The sequence below is a fragment of the Ciconia boyciana genome, chromosome 4 (assembly GCF_034638445.1).
Source record: "Ciconia boyciana chromosome 4, ASM3463844v1, whole genome shotgun sequence".
Lineage (NCBI taxonomy): Eukaryota > Metazoa > Chordata > Aves > Ciconiiformes > Ciconiidae > Ciconia > Ciconia boyciana.
In genome coordinates, this window is record NC_132937.1 from 8,673,134 (window position 1) to 8,685,143 (window position 12,010).

The 12,010-nt window shown below is 43.7% G+C and overlaps 1 protein-coding gene across 10 annotated transcripts in view; it reads left to right on the top strand.

Annotated features, from left to right (window-relative positions):
- LOC140650666 (transducin-like enhancer protein 4) overlaps positions 1–12,010 on the top strand; it is a 104,567-nt gene that overhangs the window by 50,924 nt on the left and 41,633 nt on the right. The gene's annotated exons all lie outside the window — the stretch shown is intronic.

Sequence of the window (12,010 nt, forward strand, 5' to 3'; positions counted from 1 at the left end):
TTCACTTGCACCAGTATAAATAAGAATGCAGCTTGCTCCTACATTCAAAATAATTCCTTCATAACTACAAATAACTCTTTAATTGTCTCCTTTTTTGGATTTTGTGTGCTTTCCCATGTAAATAAACAAACATATCTAAATTGCAGTATAAAAATTACTCTCATTTTGCAATTATTTGCAATCTACTTTTCATGAATATTAATTCTCTTAAGAGAATAAAAATTATTACACCCCGCAGACTAGTAAACTTCATACCTTCAGAAAAAAAAAGTTCATTAATTTTTTAAGAAGAGACATTCATTATTATGCTTTCTGTGACAAGAGTGATTTTTTTTTAAATGATGACCATAATTAAGCCTCTTATAATGGACATTGCTATTATGAAACAGTATAATTTATATAATGTATCCACTCTATAACTTCACTTTTTCATTGAAAAAAAAAAATCAGATGACTGAGATTATAGTATATTATTATGTTTATATATATTATAGCATTATACTATTATTATACTATATGATTATATATAATATTATCTTATTGTATTATATTATTTTAAAGATATTGCACAAAACATATATAGACTATATTAAACTTTAAGCAAAACTTAATCAGACTGTTTGGTTTTTGCCATAAAAAGAATTGAAGAATTTGTCATGACTCTAATGCATTGTTGATGTTACTCCTAGTTCTGGAGAAATGTAAAAATTAAGTTATACCCAAGTAGCAGTTTTACGCAGCGTAAAACATTTCCACATAGTTCATGTACTTAATCTAGGACCAGCAGAACTCTGTATAGATAAAAATTACTTATGTGGCTAAGGATCGGGGCTTGAATCTGCTACTGGTCAAATAAGGGATGTATTCACAGTTATTTGTAGTTATATGAAGCCTTTTATTCAACTGGAAATACTGACTATGTGCAGTTTTGCCTATGCACATTTTTGGTGATGACCCAGTGTGGCAGTCACACACACTCATTTGCTATCAGAGAGGTATTTAATCAATACCTGCTCTTGTTTTTCAAGCACAGAAAATAAATACTTAAAGGAATTAATTTCCTTAAAAAGAAAATTCCTTAATACGCTCTGGTTAATCTGTTATTATCTCAAACCCTTTGTGTCCCATGTTGGGCACCAAAAAGGACTGTTGTGGTTTAGCCCCAGTCGGCAATTAAGCACCACACAGCCGCTCGCTCACCCTCCCCCCCGGTGGGATGGGGGAGAGAATCGGAAGAGCAAAAGTAAGAAAACTCGAGGGTTGAGATAAGAACAGTTTAATAAATGAAACAAAGTAATAATAATAATAATAAATTGTAATGAGAAGGAAAACAATAAGAGAGTGAGAGAGGAACAAAACCCAGGGGAAAAAAAAAAAAACAGTGACACAACCGCTCACCACCCACCGACCAACGCCCAGCCAGTCCCCGAGCAGCAATCGCTACCCCCCCGGCCAACTCCCCCCAGTTTATATACTGGGCCTGACATCATATGGTATGGAATAGCCCTTTGGTCAGTTTGGCTGTGCCCCTGCCCCCTCCCAGTTTCTTGTGCACCTGGCAGAGCATGGGAAGCTGAAAAGTCCTTGACCAGTGGAAACACCCCTTAGCAACAGCCAAAACATCAGTGTGTTATCACTATTATTCTCATACTAAAATCCAAAACACAGCACTACACCAGCTACTAGGAAGAAAATTAACTCTATTCCAGCCGAAACCAGGACAGTATCCATCCCTTATTCTATACCATCTACGTCATGCCCAGGTTCTACCCTTTCCAATAGATTCCAATTAATCACCACCACTTTCCCTGTTTTTGATATATACACACAGATATCATTCCCTTGGTCTATGGGCCATCCCTCTAAAATGTCCGTTGAGTTCATCTAGTCCATGACTTTGGGCTCCATCTGTCATAACAATCTTTAAGGACAGGAGAGATGGTGTGTGGTGTTGGATTGTTGTACGCTAAAGCCAGTTCTGCTTCCATCACTGCTGCACTTTGCTTGGCTTTCATCAAAGCTCATTCTTCATTAATCTGGGTGATTCTCACTGAAATACCGTTGATATGGTGTATAGCAACCATAAAAGTGATGACATACAGTATTATATAGCAATTAACATCATACCAGTTAGTTCATTGGCTATTCTCACCCAAAATCAAACCCCCTTGAGGTACATAGCAGACTTCCCCATCCTCCCGCATTACCCACCAAGTACACCCACGTCCCTTGAGCAAAAGCAATCCCACAAATGGGCTTGCCTTTGCCCGAGGCAGGAGTAACCCAGACTGTCTTCCCCAGCATGTTTTTTATGTGCACTACAGGGTGTCACAGATGGAGTGAGAGTGCACTTCACTCGTAAGACAGAAGCAAAAATATACTTTATTGATATAGAAGAGGGAGTTAACAAAGTTCAATGTGACAGTGGTTTAACAAGATTCGATGGCAAGGTACACTTGATTACTTACTGCACAGAGGACAGGGTCAGACAAAACTGTCAGGGAGACCCTCCCATTGAGTCATGAGGTTCGGAAAAGGATCCCCTTGCTTTCTAAACTCCTTCTCAGAGAGGAGTCTAGGTGCGGCTAGATCCAGTCCTAGTCCCAGACTTGGTCAACGGTTTATATCTAAAGGATTATATGTGCGCAGTCAATCCTTTATATCACTTAGCTAAGATTCCAAAGTTTAGCATGCTATTAGTCACTTACCGAGGATCTGTTGCGGCAAGGAATCTCTCAACCTCGAGGACTAAGCCTGAGAGGTGTCCCTGCTCAAGGGGAGATCCTGGCATGCAGCCCGCTGCCATGCAAGAGAGCTCAAAGGGCTCTTGGGCTACTCACTATTTATGGGGGATGATTGACCCATAGTCATATTCGCATGCCAACCACAGGTTTTAGTTTCTTCGGTGGGCACGCTGCACGATAGTCCTAGGCTACTGTGTTGTTATCTGTCTCCTGAATTCACTTTGAGCTGATGCAGCCATCGTGACCAGATGCATCCATTACAGTCACCACTGGTGGTTATCACCTAAGCAGGGTTGCAGAAAACAAAGGTTGGGGGCGGGGGAAGCACACCATCACAAGGGACCTTATCTCCTTCGACAGTGCGTAAAAGTTTTGATGTGGCAGGGCCAGCTCCACTGACAGATCCCCTCGTGTTGACTAACCAGGTGGCCTTTGCTAAATGTGTATCCCAATGTTTGAATGTCCCACCACCCATTGCTCGCAGTGTAGTCTTTAACAGTCCATTGTAATGTTCAATTTTCCCAGAGGCTGGTGCATGATAGGGGATGTGATATACCCACTCAATGCCATGCTCTTTGGCCCAGGTGTCTATGAGGTTGTTTTGAAAATGAGTCCCATTGTCTGACTCAATTCTGTCTGGGGTGCCATGTCGCCACAGGACTTGCTTTTCAAGGCCCAGGATAGTGTTCCGGGCGCTGGCATGGGGTACAGGATATGTTTCCAGGCATCCGGTGGTTGCTTCCACCATTGTAAGCACATGGCGCTTGCCTTGGCGGGTTTGTGGGAGTGTGACAGAATCCATCTGCAAGGCCTCCCCATATTGATATTTCAGCCATCGCCCTCCATACCACAGAGGCTTTAACCGCTTGGCTTGTTTAATTGCAGCGCATGTGTCACATTCATGGATAACCTGTGCAATAGTGGAGTCCATGCTCAAGTCCACCCCTTGATCACGAGCCCATCTATATGTTGCATCTCTTCCTTGATGGCCCAAGGTGTCATGGGCCCACTGAGCTATAAATAAATAAATATAAGTTTTGCCACAATGCAGCAGCCCAGATGGGTTTGCCTCTGCGCTGCCAATTGTTCTGCTTCCATTGCTGTAACCACCCCCACAGGGCATTTGCCACCATCCATGAATCAGTATAAAGATAGAGCACTGGCCACTTGTCTCGTTCAGCAATGTCTAAAGCCAGCTGGATGGCCTTCACTTCTGCAATTTGGCTCGATTCACCATCTCCTTCAGCAATGTCTAAAGCCAGCTGGATGGCCTTCACTTCTGCAATTTGGCTCGATTCACCATCTCCTTCAGCAGTTTCTACCACTTGTCGTATAGGACTCCATACAGCAGCTTTCCACCTCCGATGCTTTCCTACAATACGACAGGACCCATCAGTGAACAGGGCATACTGCTTCTCATTTTCTGGTAGTTTATTGTACAGTGGGGCCTCCTCAGCACGCGTTGCTGCCTCCTCTGGTGATACTCTGAAAGCTTTGCCTTCTGGCCAGTCCATAATTACTTCCAAGATTCCTGGGCGATTCGGGTTTCCTATCCGAGCCCGTTGCGTGATCAGTGTGACCCACTTACTCGATGTAGCATCAGTTGCATGATGTGTAGAGGGGACCCTCCCTTTGAACATCCAGCCCAGCACCGGCAGCCGGGGTGCCAGGAGGAGCTGTGCTTCAGTACCAACCACTTCTGAAGCAGCTCGAACCCCTTCATATGCTGCCAATATCTTTTTTTCAGTTGGAGAACAGCAGGCCTCAGATCCTCTGTATCCCCGACTCCAAAACCCTAAGGGTCGACCTTGAGTCTCCCCTGGTGCTTTCTGCCAGAGGATCCAGGTAGGGCCATTCTCCCCGGCTGCGGTGTAGAGCACATTTTTTACGTCTTGCCCTGCCCAGACTGGCCCAAGGGCTACTGCATGAACTATCTCCCGTTTAATTTGTTCAAAGGCTTGTCGTTGGTCAGGGCCCCATTTGAAATTGTTCTTCTTCCGGGTCACTTGATAGAGAGGGCTTACGATCAGACTGTAATTTGGAATATGCATTTTCCAAAAACCCACAACGCCTGAGAAAGCTTGTGTTTCCTTTTTGCTAGTTGGTGGAGACATGGCTGTTATTTTGTTAATCACATCCATTGGGATCTGACAATGTCCATCTTGCCATTTTATTCCTAAAAACTGGATCTCCTGTGCAGGTCCCTTGACCTTACTTTGTTTTATGGCAAAACCGGCGTTCAGGAGGATCTGGACTATTTTCTTCCCTTTCTCAAAAACTTCCTCTGCTGTATTGCCCCACATGATAATGTCATCAATGTATTGCAGATGTTCCGGAGCTTCACCCTGTTCCAGTGCAGTCTGAATCAGTCCATGGCAAATGGTGGGGCTGTGTTTCCACCCCTGGGGCAGTCGATTCCAGGTGTACTGAACGCCCCTCCAAGTGAAAGCAAACTGTGGCCTGCACTCTGCTGCCAAAGGGATTGAGAAAAACGCATTAGCAATATCAATTGTAGCATACCATTTGGCTGCTTTTGACTCCAGTTCGTATTGAAGTTCCAGCATGTCCGGCACAGCAGCACTCAGCGGCGGCGTGACTTCATTCAGGCCACGATAGTCTACTGTCAGTCTCCACTCTCCATTAGACTTTCTCACTGGCCATATAGGACTGTTAAAAGGTGAACAAGTCTTGCTGATCACTCCTTGGCTCTCCAGTCGACGAATCAGCTCATGGATGGGAATCAGGGAGTCTCGGTTGGTACAATATTGTCTCCGGTGCACCACTGTGGTAGCGATTGGCACCTGTTGTTCTTCAACCCCCAGCAACCCCACAACAGAAGGGTCCTCTGAGAGACCAGGCAAGGTAGATAGCTGTTTAATTTCCTCCGTCTCCAAGGCAGCTATACCAAAAGCCCACCGGTACCCTTTTGGGTCCTTGAAATACCCTCTCCTGAGGTAGTCTATGCCAAGGATGCACGGAGTCTCAGGGCCAGTCACAATGGGGTGCTTTTGCCAGTCATTCCTAGTTAGGCTCACTTCGGCCTCCAATACAGTCAGCTGTTGGGGTCCCCCTGTCACTCCAGAAATACAGATGGGTTCTGCCCCTGTATAGCTTGATGGCATTAGGGTACACTGTGCACCGGTGTCTACTAGAGCCTTATACTCCTGTGGGTCTGATGTGCCAGGCCATAGAATCCACACAGTCCAGTAAACCCGGTTGTCCCTTTCCTCCACCTGGCTGGAGGCAGGGCCCCCCTAGTCCTGGTCATAATATTCATTACCCATTTCTTGTATATACAAGTCAGGAGTTTCTTCATTATAATCAAGAGTAAGATCAGCCCTTTTACTCTGTCTGGGGAACTGTCCACTGGAAACCAGAGCAGCAATTTTCCTGGAAGAACCCCCTTTGGTGACTGTTTTTTCCTTGCAACTCACGTACCTGTGCCTCTAGGGTCAAGGTAGGTTTTCCATCCCACTTCCTCATGTCCTCTCCATGGTCACGCAGGTAAAACCATAGGGTGCCCCGTGGTGTGTACCCTCTATATCCTCTCTCTTGAGCAGAAGAACGCTGACTCCTAATGGCTGAGACACTGGTCCGTACAGGTAGAAAGTAGGACCTATCTTCTTTGAGTTGCTGGACCTTCCGGGACAGTTTCTCCACAGCTGAGACAAGGGAGGAAGAGATACTTTCTTCGTATTCCCGGAGGTGGCTAGCCACTTCATCCACTGTTGGACCCTCTCCATCTTTCCAGGTCAGTATTGCCAATGAGTTGGCACACGACAATTGTGCGTTCCGTACCAACTTCTGCCACATAGGTCGTGTGCACTGGACCTCATCTGGATCTCTGGGTGACTGCTCATCGTCCAGGTCACCATAAATCACTTCCATCACAGCTAATTCCCTCAGGTACTGGATACCTCTCTCCATGGTGGTCCATTTCCTGGGGCGATATGTAACATCTTCCTTGAAGGGATATCTTTCCTTCATAGCTGACAGGAGTCACCTCCAGAGGCTGCGGGCTGGTGCCCCTTTTCCAATTTCTTTGTCAATGCCCCCTTCCCTAGAAAGGGATCCCAGCTGCTTGGCTTCCTTACCCTCTAATTCCAGGCTACTGGCCCTGTTATCCCAGCATCAGAGCAGCCAGGAGACAACGTGCTCGCCTGGACGATGGCTGAAATCTTTTCGCAGCTCACTCAGGGATAGGGATTGGGTAGTTTCCGTCTCATCCACAAGTTCTTCCTATTCCTCTCTTTGTGATGGTCCTGCTTTTTCATCTTCTCTTTCTAAACGAGCTGACTTTCGCTTCCAGGATTTCTTCTCATGTATAGGGGTGATTGATACTGACACATAATATTGGTTCCCTGGTTGAACCGCATTATCTGTTGCAGGGGGGCTGGAGAGACCGCAGTGCCTGTCATGTTGTATTGATTGATTAACAAATGAAAACATCTCTGTATTATCAATGCTGTTTTCAGCACAAATCCAAAACATAGCCCCATACCAGCCACTATAAAGAAAATTAACTCTATCTCAGCTGAAACCAGGACAGTATCCACCCCTTATTCTATACCATTTACGTCATGCTCAGGTCTCACACTATCCAATACATTCTCATTACCCACCATCACCCTTCCCATCCTTTGATATAACACACACATATCATTCCCTTAGTCTATGGGCCACCCCTACAAAATATTTGTAAAATGTCCATAAATGTCTATTGAGTTAATTTAGTGCATGACTTTGGGCTCCATCTCTTATGGTTGTTACTCAGGACAGGAGAGGTGGTGTGTTTCTTGGAGTTATTGGGCACCAAAGCCAGCTCAGGTCAGGACACTGCTGCACTTGCACTGCTTCTTGTAAGGCTTCTCCTCCATTTGTTCAGGTGGTTCCAGCTGTAGTAATTCCTATAACATGCAACTCAAATCATGGGTTACAACAATTTAAAGGTCTATCCATTACAATGTCCACCCCTGGTCCTTTTGGGCCAGGTTATAGGGTTTAACATTGCAATGAACTCCTCACTTTCACGGCAAGCAGTGAAAGCAAAAAGCAGCCACTAACAAGCCCTAGACTCTAACATACAGTAAGGCAAGCAAGCCTATGGCAAGCACAGAAGCCTGCTGATTAATAGCTAAACAGCAATAACAGCTATAAATTCTATCTATCTGGCACATTCCAATCAAATCTGTCATTATCTCAAACCCTTCGTGCCCCACGTTGGGCGCCAAAAAGGACTGTCGTGGTTTAACCCCAGACGGCAACTAAGCCCCACACAGCTGCTTGCTCACTCCCCCCTGGTGGGATGGGGGGGAGAATCGGAAGAGCAAAAGTAAGAAAACTCATGGGTTCAGATAAAGACAGTTTAATAGGGAAAGCAGAAGTTGAGCACGCAAGCAAAGCAAAACAAGGAATTCCTTCACTAATTCCCATGGGCAGGCAGGTGTTCAGCCATCTCCAGGAAAGCAGGGCTCCATCACGCGTAATGGTTACTTGGGAAGACAAACGCCATCACTCCGAATGTCCCCCCTTCCTTCTTCTTCCCCAGCTTTATATAGTGAGCATGACGTCATATGGTATGGAATAGCCCTTTGGTCAGTTTGGATCAACTATCCTGGCTGTGTCCCCTCCCAGCTTCTTCTGCACCTGCCAGAGCATGGGAAGCCGAAATGTCCTTGACTAGTGCAGCAACAACTAAAACATCCCTGTATTATCAACACTGTTTTCAGCACAAATCCAAAACATAGCCCCATACCAGCCACTATAAAGAAAATTAACTCTATCCCAGCCAAAACCAGGACACACCAGAACCTTGAGGGTTCTGAATAGTGTTGAACAGGGCTCAGTAGGCATGGGCCAGACCCCAGCACATTGCAGTGATTTGTGTCTCCCTAGAATTGGCAGGGTGACAACATACTTTTTCCAAATAGTCTACTAGTTTTTCAGGATTCTGCGCTTGTTCAGGGGTGAAGTTCCAAAACACTGGAGGTGCCCAATAACTTAGGCATTTGCCCATGCTATCCCACACACCCTGCCACTCATAACTATCCAGCCCTGAGGCAGAACTCTGGATGATATTCTAAAATTGCTTACTAACTTTGGACAAGATCGAAACAATATTCCCAAGCAATACCAATAGATGTATCTTAACTACCCAAGGATGTTCAAGGCACTGAAAAGTTATTGTAATGAAGGAGGAAACACTGTAGAAGAAAGTAGCGAAGGTGCCATTCTGCATTTCCTCCATAAAAAACCTCTCAGAGGAAGAAGTATCATTACTAAGTGTCTCCATGAGGTGTTACCCAACGTACAGTAATGGTTTCAGTAGGAAACTTAGATACCAAAATAAACCCAAGGTCATTGTTTTAATAACAAATCTCCCAGGCACAACATCACTAATCATAGCAGAGCACAGCAAACTGCAAAAACCAACACCGATCTTTAACATGTACAGCAAAAAAATGAGCATGGTGCAGATCAGGTAAACCAATATCGAGAACAGATGAATCAATATCGCAGCCCGCAACTACTAACAGATCTAAATTCCTTAATACACTCTGGTTAATCTGTTATTATCTCAAACCCTTCAAGCCCCACGTTGGGCACCAAAAAGGACTGTTGTGGTTTAGCCCCAGTCAGCAATTAAGCACCACACAGCCACTCGCTCACTCACCCCCCGGTGGGATGGGGGAGAGAATTGGAAGAACAAAAGTAAGAAAACTTGTGGATTGAGATAAGAACAGTTTAATAATTGGAACAAAATAATAATAATAATAATAATAAATTGTAATGAGAAGGAAAACAACAAGAGAGCAAGAGAGGAACAAAACCCAAGGGGAAAAAAAAACAGTGATACAACCACTCACCACCCACTGACCGACACCCAGCCAGTCCCCGAGCAGCGACCGCTACTCCCCGGCCAACTCCCCCCAGTTTATATACTGGGCATGACATCATATGGTATGGAATAGCCCTTTGGTCAGTTTGGGTCAGCTATCCTGGCTGTGCCCCCTCCCATTTCTTGTGCACCTGGCAGAGCATGGGAAGCTGAAAAGTCTTTGACCAGTGTAAACACCACTTAGCAACAGCCAAAACATCAGTGTGTTATCACTATTATTCTCATACTAAAATCCAAAACACAGCACTATACCAGCTCCTAGGAAGAAAATTAAGTCTATCCCAGCCGAAACCAGGACAGAGGGAAAGACCATTTGGCAATGTTTTCTTAATGGGTAGATAGGGGACTTTCTAATTTACAGAACACAATGTTCTAGAAGTAGTTTGAAGTGGGAAAAAAGAAAAGATATTAAAATCTTACTCCATTGATAAAATAAAAAGCTAAGAGTGGCATAAGGGGCAAAAGTAACATAGTACCATCCTTGTATTCAACCAGAAGTGCTCGGCATTCTTTTTACACTTGCTGGGCAAGATTGCAGCATTAACAACAGGTCAAATGAAACATTTAGAATTAAATACAAGTCAAGCAAACCCATCCTTTTATAGTCCCATTATGGATAGTACATTCAGGAGCAGTGTCAAAGACCACACTTGTTCATGGCTTGGAAACCAGGACATGTATGCTTACAGCAGTCTCTCTCTCTTTAGATTGACAATGCCTCAGATAAAAGTTCTCATCTAGAAAATATTTTGCTAGATTTTTCTGGTGACAATCACTACCATTCATTCTACAGCATTAACTCTACTGGGAAAGTAACCATTATTGGATTTCTAATCTCTGTGATTCTGGTAGATGTTTCTTTGATTATGGAACAACAATGAGATTTTACTTGCATGCAAAACCCAGCCAGTTTTTTGAAAAAAGTCATTAATACAAGAAACAGCTACCAGTGTTCTGCTATCCCTGGTATGAATATATTCTACTATCCCAAAAGGAATAGCTGAGCCACTTCTAACAGACATGCACTTGAAGGTCAATATAGAAACAACAGAGTTACCTTTGATGCTACAAGTATACAAAGGTCAAATGAAGGCATCCCAAAATGGAAAAAACACTGGTAGCCAAGAGGTTGAAAATACTATATGTCATAACAGATGATCTGACTTGAATGACATTTTTGAAAAAATGTCACAGACTCAATTACATTTTTCAGTTGATAAGGTTGACGTTGTGACAGCCCTTGCTGAAAGGAACAATGAATTGGTAATGGAAAACAGAATTTTCATGTTCAAACCACTTTTTTTAAGGAGGAAATGCAACATTCTGGCTTAATACCATCTGAGTATCTGTGCTTTGCTTTGGGGGACTAAGTGCATATGGAAACCGTAACTCCAGACTGTGCAGGGTTCTGTACAAAGGTTCCCTGAATAGCTTCAAAGAATTAATTTGAGGCTTAGGGACACAGTGACAAAAACCTACTGTCCTCTTTACCTCCTACTCCTTCTTGCTGTTATCCCTTAATTCTTCCACAAAACAGTGTCTGAGGGCAGCAACCCAACACAAATATGATGAAACATTTCATTAGCAAAGCAGCTTTTCAGTGGAAAAATACCCAGTACTCACAATAAAATATTTTCAAAGAATGCACTGATTTCAGCTTTACTTTCCACCAGTTAAGTTGCTCAGGTTTGGTATAGAATTTCTGGTAAAAAACCAGGGAGCTAACCCTGATTTAACTTAGAGCTCCAAATCAGAGAAGAGATTTAGAGCTACTGATAACACACCCCAACAGCCAATCTGAGAGTTTTGGGTACCACCATTGTCCTATATTTGCTTGGTTACACAGTATGTATTCTGTATAGCCCAGTGGTTAGAGAAAATCTGGGAGAACAGGTGTATAAACATCAGTCCTGCATGTCCTAAAAATCCTTGCCAACATTGGGCTACTTTTCCTTGAAACAAACACCACTTTTTAAAGATGCTAGCATTACACTGTTACAAGACAGAAAATACTGCTGCAATCTCAATAAGATGCACAGGATGGAAAATTGTTTCCAATCCAGTTTACTCACAATGGTTTCCATAGATTGCAGGCTTCCCATTTTCTTAGATATTCAGACTTACCCCTTAGCTAAAAGCTGCATGGAGGACTTGTGAAGGCATCAGAGGTGAACATCACTAAACAGAAGGAAGATGAACACTCCAAAAGTAATAGCAAAAGAATGGCCAGGAATCCTCCAATAGAAAAGCCACACCACTATAAAAAAGTAATTAGAAAACATGACCTTTTACATGACTGGAAATAAATAAACTGATGTGGGTTTACCCTTTTCCTTTAAATCTGACTAGGAGGTGCAAAACGCCAAGA